We start from the raw sequence: 8704 nt of genomic DNA on the forward strand, positions 1-8704 counted from the left end.
GTATCATTGCTATTGGGCCTATGAATTAGAATGGATCTTATTATTACTTAACTCCCAAATAAATAATTACATGTCCTTGCTTCGTTGTGAGCTAAGAGCATAAGAGAAACAATCACATGTGACCACTACGACTTGGAAAACGAGTGTGATACTTCCTTCTGTTACAAGAAAGTGATAAATTTTGTTTTTGATAACTATGTTAGCTAATTGTCTTGGAGTATTATATTAAAAATCATAACTAATACAAAATTATCTCAACTCGTTTAACAATGACCAGCACCAGGTTGACAAAAGAATTAAAGACATAGTTAACAAGTTTGGACGACGATAAAAAAAATCGGAATCTTACATAAAAATAAAGAGTGACATACGCCCATTTTCTATGTGATAACTAAATTTGTCAATTAGTTTTGTAATTCTATGCATCGATGGGTTGTTTCTTAACTTTTTAATTAGCTGTTATATAATTTTATCAGACCAAGATCTTGCTCACTTTGAATTGGCCAAGCCATTCACCACTGTCACTCTTACGCTTGACTTTGAAACACGCAACGAGAAATACTTCACCTTTATGAACAAATAACTACAATTTAAAATGCGAAAGAAAACAGCAAGGTAAACACTTTCACATAAAGTATGTATTAAGATATCTTTGTCTTCTTTTTGGTTTTAGTCATTTATGCTAACACACCTGCAGATGGCCTGTCAAAGCTGCAAGATTCAATTCTAGAGCTTAAGCCAAGAAGAATCATCACTGGTGTGTAATTTTTCTTCCCTTTAATGCATCCTTAACCGTTCCTATGGTATTTATACACGAGGTCATCTGATTAATATGTAGAAGAGAGTCCGAGTCAGTCAACTAATGTTGGATAAACATATAAAAAAACTAAACAAAACAAGCATTAGCAGTTGATAGAATCACATCAAGGCATTATTTCATGGAACTATAATAATAGACTTTAATGTTATTTGACAAATTTTAAAAGTATAAACGAAACGCTCATATGTCAATTGTGAAACAAAATAAACAAATAAATAAAGAAAACAATAAATATAAGAAAAAATGTATAAGTTTGTTTTTATTTTAGAGAAACAAAATAAACCAATACATAATGACAACAATAAATATAAGAAAGAATGAATAAGTTTGTTGGGCTTTTTGCAAGATTGACTCAAAACTCAAAATCAAACCTAAAACTAACTCATGTTTTTTTTGGATTTTTCTTTTGTCCTATTCACCCCACAAGTTCATAATATTCACGAAAATGCCATCAAATTTTTTTTAATTTTTTTTTCCGAAAATGACATTTTTACTCTCTCACCCTCATCATCTTCAAGTAATTACAAGATTGCCATTGTCATCAATACCCCAACCACCATGAACAACCAATTTGAAGCTCTTAATGCACCTAAAATCAATTTACACCCTCTCTTTCTCACTTGTTATGAACTAAAAACAACATCTCTTTCACTTTGCCTCCATATTCATCCAAAAAACTCAAGCTTTTGATTCAAAATTTTTTTATGGTTGATAGAGCCATTCAAGCATACTATTCTTGGTGGGTTATTTTCGTTTGAGATTCTGGGTGGTTGGAGAAGACTATGTGTGCTAAGGAAGTCATCTCCAGATCTTTTTGTGTAGAAGACTTACCCGTAAGTAGTCTGGTTGTAGAAGACTTACGGATAAGTCTTCTGGTCAAACGGACGACTTACTTTTAAGTCGTCATCTTTGTTTGTTAAAAAAAAATCTAGAGAATATCCTAGACGACTTACTGATAAGTCGTCTAGGATAAATGGGTTAGTTTTGCATTTGACCGAACTGTGTCAGATATTTGACTTTTCCTGGACGACTTACCAGTAAGTCGTCTCCGGGAAAACAAAAATTTCAATATTTTATTAAATCTGGACGACTTATCTCTAAGCCGTCTCAGGTTACTTTTGCAATTTGAAAATAAAACATAAATATTTAACTTTTCCCAGACGACTTACGCGGAAGTCGTCAAGTAAGACGACTTACTTGAAAGTCGTCCAGGATAAGCAAAGTCGTCCAGATTTATTTCCTAGATTATGGTCAAACCTTGCTTATCTCGGACGACTTTCTCGTACGTCGTCTGCCTGGACGACTTTCAAGTAAGTCGTCTGGGTAAATTTAAATATTTAAGTTTCTTTTTCGAATTGCAAACTATTTTCCATACACTGCATGTAACTGTCGCATCATCTACAAAAATTCAAAATAAAACACATTAGTAAACATAGAGAAAATGAAAGTTTACTAAACATTGACACAGACGACATACCAGTAAGTCATCTGGAAGACATAATGTCAAAGGTGCGAGAATCATTTTTTTTTTGGGAAGGTTCGACACATGCTGAACTTCTTGTAATGGCTCAAGAATATTATAACCTTTACATGAGCACATAATCTGTGGAGATAACCTACTCATTACCAGAAGAAATGATGCAGGCTCCAGACACCCCTCCTATTCATGTTACAAGTGATAGACAAGTTCGAAACTTGCTCGAGATAACCAAAACGCATGGAGTACGGCTTTGTGTATCAAGCCGTAGCAAGGTGGAAACGGTTTCAGAGTTCAGGGAAGAAGGTGATGAAGATGATGATTATGATTTGGTTGAAGATGAAAATCATGATGGAGAGGAGGACGATGGGGAGGAGGACGATGGGGAGGAGGATGCTGGTTTTTTCACAAACATGAGTTTAATTATGTTCTTCGCGAGCGTGTCCTCAACATCAAACTCCCATTTTGGAAACATTTCACCAATGTCCTTCTGAACAAAGTTGATCACCCTAATCTGCAGTAAATAGAAGATATGAACTTAGATATTTGATGGATTAAGAAAGATGGAAAGAAAAGACTTCACAGACGACTTATAATTAAGTCGTCTGGAAAGTCTTCCAGCTGGACGACTTAGTAGACGACTTATAATTAAGTCGTCTGGAAAGTCTTCCAGCTGGAAAACTTAGTAGAAGGCTTATAATTAAGTAGTCTGGATAGTCTTCCCAGACGACTTAATTATAAGGCTTCTACTAAGTCATCCAGCTGGAAGACTTTCTAGACGACTTAATTATAATCTTCTTCTAAGTCGTCTAATTGGAAGACTTATCAGAAGACTTAATTATAAGTTTTCTGCGAAGTCGTCCAGATTGAAGTAAATATCTGACTGAGGTTAGCCTCTTTAAATTGTCTGCGTCCTTTGCGACCCTTGTAAGCCAGTATCGGTGGAGACGGATTGTTTGGGAAAGGATTACCAAAAGTAGCACCCAATTCCGGAAGAGCTGTGTACACCCAGACCTGGAGAGCTTGCGCAAACCCATTAATAGTGTAACAACCCGAAATATCTCTGCCCTTCACAGAGTCCATCAGCACCTTAAACGCGACTCTCCCCCATGGATAATTCTCAAACCGTTCTAGCTCCATCACTAGCCTTGCCAGACTAACCCGTGTAGGGGTTGAATACTTTCTCCCTTCAATGTATCCAGTGAAGATGGCAAGGTACGCGAGCCGCTTGCGATCATCCCGAGACCACCCTTCGCATCTCTCAAGTGCTGCTATTATCTCCTGAGTAGATGGCCCAGCTTCGACATGAACTCCCAGCATCTCCCAAAAAGAAGTCAACTCCTTTGTAACAACAGAGTGAGGTCTCTCAAGGTCCTCGATGTACTCGCATTTTTGACCAGTGAGATTTTCAAACTCTAACAGTGAAAACCTCAGAGGTTCTGGACCAACGAGACTCCACAGCTCGTACTTCTTCTTTATGTCCAGCTGGAAACCGAGCATGTAGTGAACCAGCCTTGAAGCCCAATCAAATCCCAGCTCTTGGAACTTGATGAAAACTCTCAACTTCGACTCCTTCAGCTCTTCATATTCGTCATCATGAAGAGCTTTCTTTAAAGCAGCATGCAACGTCCAACAAGTATGATACGAAATGTTATGCACTGCGGGGGGCTCTTCCCCTAATGTATATATCCTACGGGGGAGTTCTGGCATCTCCATTTTTTTTCCTGCAAAACAATCAAAGACAACCATCTCAAACAATCAAAGACTTATAATTAAGTCGTCTGGCAAGTTTTTCAGCTGAAAGACTTATAATTAAGTCGTCTGGAAAGTCTTGGAAGACTTTCCAGATGACTTAATTATAAGTTTTCCAAGACTTCCAGTTTTATGTTCATCTTTTCCTCAATCAATCACTCGACAGTAAGAGATATAACTTACCGGCGGTGGAGTTCAACGAGACGCCTCTGAGAGAATGCGCGCTAGGGTTTCCTCTCGGATCTTAAATAGAGGAAGCGGCTGTGAGAACGGTGGTGAGAACGACGATGATAACGGCGAAGAGATAACCGGCGGTGAGAACAATGAGAACGATGGATTAGAGAGAATCGACGGAAATCGCCTTCGAAATCGCCTTTGAGAGAAACGGCTTTAGGGTTTTCTGATTTTCGATAAACAGTGAAAAAAACACCTTATATATGGCCGGTAAATAATCCGATTAGGTTTAAAAGTACATTGTACAATTAAAGGTTTGGTCCGGTTTGGATGACTTACTATTAAGTCATCTGTTGAATATTGTACATCAGAAATTGACAAAATTAACTAACTAACCACGTTATAAACCCGTAGTTATACTTAAATAGTGTTTACTATACACAGAAATAAACACACTTAGGTAAATTTTAAAGTTTTCAAAAAAACATTTATGCTTTCCAAAAACATTTATGCTTTTCAAAATTTTAAATTTTTTCTAAGTAAAACTAGTACAGACGACTTACGGGGGTTAGAAACGTAAAAAAAAAATCAGTTTTTTTTTGTTTATTCACAAGAGGTTGGTTGTAATTTCAATAGCCTTTTAAGTTACTTTTGCATTTGATTCAAGTTTGGGTTTACTTTTGTGTTTGAAATCAAGTTGTGAGTCATATTTGGCAATTTTCTCAAGTTTGTTTATATGATATACATTAAATATCTTAGGTTATTCTATATATCTAAGTAAACAGATAATATTTTAAAAGGTTGCATCATGAATTTCAAAAAAAAAAAAAATCTTTGAACATAAATACACAGCTGATATAAGAATAAAAGTTTACACAACAGTCTGAGTAAGAGACACATTATAATATAACCTAATGCGAAACACATAAGAAAAAAAAACTAGATAACATAAACCAAAACAAATAGATCATCAACTCTACATTGTCAAAACTAAAATAGAACAATTTTAACTATAATCTACTGTAAAAAAATAAATTTAGTAAAAACATAAGATAATCCACTAGAGTATATGAAATTAAACAAAAATATGTGAATTTATTTACAAGTTTTGTTTCTTTTATACTAACAAAAATGAAAGAAAAAAAGAAGAAGAATCCCACGGGTTTTATTGGCATCCAACTCCAGAAAATCACAAGGAATGATGTGGTGCCACATCCCATTTTTAATATATAATTAAAACATATATTAATAAACAAAAGAAAATCATATTAAACCTTTTAACAAGAAAAAAACAGAAAATCATATTTAAAAAATAACAAGTAATATTTATTTAAAAAATCATAACTAATTTTCAGATAACATGGTTTATTTAGTCGTCAAATACAATAACATGTACAAAAATTAACTAATATATATTTTTAAATAATAACAATTTATATTTAATATTAATTCTAACTATTTAAATTACTTTTTAATTTTCATCCCGCCCGTAGGACGGGTCGACCCTAGTTTATCTATCTATTAATATAAAGTAGAGCTACTCTCCTTAGAGAGTGCCACATCATCAAATACTGTGAAGAGAAGACGACGCGTGTCTCATTCACGTAACAATGAGCGTATTTTGTTTTGTGTTCGAATGGGCTTTTAGACGTGTTAGTTATCTGTAGGTATTGGGCTGAAACATATAAAAACATGGCCCTGTATGCACCTTCGCCTTCTCGGCGTGAAACAGATTTCTTTCTAGGGTTCTTCATCTCCTCCTAAAGCTGATTAGGTCTACCATCAATGGAAGTTCTAAAAGTCTTAGAGAGATGAGTCTCCGTAAGTAATCATCGTCGCGTCTAGGGTTCATCGTCGTCGCGTCTATGTCAGTTTGTGTTCTTCAGTATGGATTCATCTTCTCACAGGCGTTACAAGCTTCACTGATTTAATGCGATTAACTCTTCAGTGATCAATCACTCATTCAATGATTCTAAACCCTCTTCCAGGCGGTGTATCTCCACCTATAAAAAGGTAAGACCTCATCCCTTAAGAAGCATCTTCACAATTCCAATAGCAATATAAATTTCTTTCTCACTTTAATGGCTTACGCCTTGGTTCTTCTTGGACGACTGCTCAGATTCTGGGAAGCCATATGGCGGTCTCGACATACTCTTTGTCGATTCTCAAGTTCCCCGTATAATCTCAAAAATTCCTCCATTCCGATCTAATTATTATTCTTACTCTTCCAGAGTTAATTTCGATATCGTTTATTGATTATGTTTCCTTACTCTCATGTCAGCCACCCTTGAAAAGGCGGGGCAGTTCATAGAAAGCACTCAAGAGGCAGATGGTTCACGGTACGTACGGTCCCTTAAAACTTAAAAGTGTACATCTAAGGCAAAGCATGGTCAGGAGAAGTTACTGATGTGTAAGAAGTGTTTCTTTACGATTGGCAGGTATGGAAGTTGTCGAGTTTGCTACACAATATCCATCATGGTTTGCTCTGAGAAGCTCGGCAGTAACTGGAAAAACGTATGAAACTGTTTGGCTATGGTGAAGGTGCTGACTTCTTTCTCAAAAGACAAAACAGCAATGGAGGTTGAGGAGAAAGCTATATGTCTTCCTTTGAAAAGGTGATGTCTCTTCTATAATCAATTTTGAAGATTTAACTTCCCTAAAATCTCTCTCCAAAACTCTTGAATGTTCTTGGATATGCAGACATACATAGAATTAGAAGGAGGAAGAGCAAACCTGGTGCAAATCGCTTAGGCATTGATAGGTCTGATTCAAACAGGACAGGTCTGCCAAACAAGTGTAACAAATTCCATTTCCCAACATTTCTGTTAAAAAATTATGTTGTGTTTAATTTATATATTTGTTTATAGGCCGCCGATAGAGATACGTAGCGTCTTCACAGCGTTAAGAAACTGATCATCAGTTCGCAGTTAGAAAACGGAGAATGCCCTCAACAGCTGCAAAGGAAGCAGGTGCAGCAGTAGCAGCTCAAGCTTATGAAGCTTCAAAGACACTGAGGGGAAAAAAAACATCTGCAAAGTGGTAAACAAACTTTTCTTATTTCACACAACACATGGTAAAGAAAATACTTTTTCATGGAGAAGAAGAAGAAGAAGAAGAAGAAGAAGAAGAAGAAGCTAAATGTGTTGCGTTGCAGGTGTAGAGAGAGAGAGAGAGAGAGAGAGAGAGAGAGAGAGAGAGAGAGAGAGAGAGAGAGAGAGAGAGAGAGAGAGAGAGAGAGAGCGAGATCTGCGAGAGAGATGGAGAGATAGAGAGATAGAGATATCTGCTATCTAGAGCTCTATCATCTCGTAGATTCTCTAGCGCTATCGTCTCCATCTCTCTCTCTACTCTCTCTCTCTCTCTCTATCCTAGATCTCTCTCTCTTCTCTCTCTCTTCTATCCTTCTCTCATCGTTCTAGCTCTCATCGATCTCTCGATCTCTACGCTCTCTCTCTCTCTCTATCTCTTAGCTTCTCTCTCTCGACTCAGATCCTCTCTCTCTCTCTCTCGTCTCTCTCTCTCTCCGCTCCTCTCTACTCGTCTCTCTCTTCTTTCTATAGTCTATCTATTACGTAGATCTATATCTATATCTATATTTCTCTGCTCTTAATCTAGACTTTAGAGCTCATTTATTCAGCTAAGATGGGATATTTCTACTAGATTTTATTTCTTTCTCAGGTTAGTTTAGATGTCTAGGCCTTTTATATTTCTATGTTCGCGCTTTTCTATCTTCTTTCTCTTTAGCTCTCTACCCATATAGTTTTGTGTTGTGTTTGATGATTTTTCTACTTTGGACAACTCTTTTATCTATAAGCAATAATCTCATATGCTAAAGCCGTATTATTGCACTCACTTCATTTTAACTCCAAACTAAGTTTTAAAAACTGAACCATAAAACGCTAAAATTTTCTTTGGTTGACATCACCATAATATAAATTTAGCTTACTCCCCTGGATTCACCATACCAACCAAAAAAACGACATAAGTTTGAGTTTACATGCATTTCTTCAATTCAACCAATAACTGGAACTCTTTATCATAAATACAGTCATCGTGTTATTAATTCCAAACCACCACAAACCAATATTTGCACAATGAAACTTTTCAACTTAACCTTCTGCTACTAACTAGGGGTGTGCAAAAAAACCGAACCAACCGAACCAAGTCAAACCGAACCAGCCGAACCGAAACCGATTCAAACCGAACCAAAGTCTATTTCAAACCATTTGGTTGAAGATTTTCTCATCGAATGGTTCGGTTTAAATCGAACCGAACCGAGAAACCGATGTGTTTTTTGTAATTATTTAATTAAAATATTAGTAATACTAAATACTAAAATTCTAATACCAAACCACATATTTTCCATTTTTCATTCATTAACATATATCTTCTAAAAACCTAATATATAATCATCAAATATTGATTTAAAAAAAAAAAGTATGTATTTTATATATTCTTATATATGTAAACGTGGATGTTAA

At 35.9% G+C, this 8704-nt stretch overlaps 1 long non-coding RNA gene across 2 annotated transcripts; it reads left to right on the plus strand.

The window, feature by feature from the left end:
* Positions 1-5934: 5934 nt before the first annotated feature.
* Positions 5935-7235, plus strand: LOC106394734. 2 transcript variants are annotated; one of them, XR_001278986.2, is made up of 6 exons: positions 5935-6236; positions 6343-6399; positions 6505-6562; positions 6662-6838; positions 6924-7004; positions 7091-7235. It is a non-coding gene; the product is annotated as an uncharacterized LOC106394734 (long non-coding RNA). The 2 variants fall into 2 exon arrangements; XR_001278987.2 differs by lacking the exon at positions 6343-6399 and having other exon boundaries at positions 5936-6236.
* Positions 7236-8704: the final 1469 nt, after the last annotated feature.

Source organism: Brassica napus, chromosome C7 (genome assembly GCF_020379485.1).
Source record: "Brassica napus cultivar Da-Ae chromosome C7, Da-Ae, whole genome shotgun sequence".
NCBI classification, from domain to species: domain Eukaryota; kingdom Viridiplantae; phylum Streptophyta; class Magnoliopsida; order Brassicales; family Brassicaceae; genus Brassica; species Brassica napus.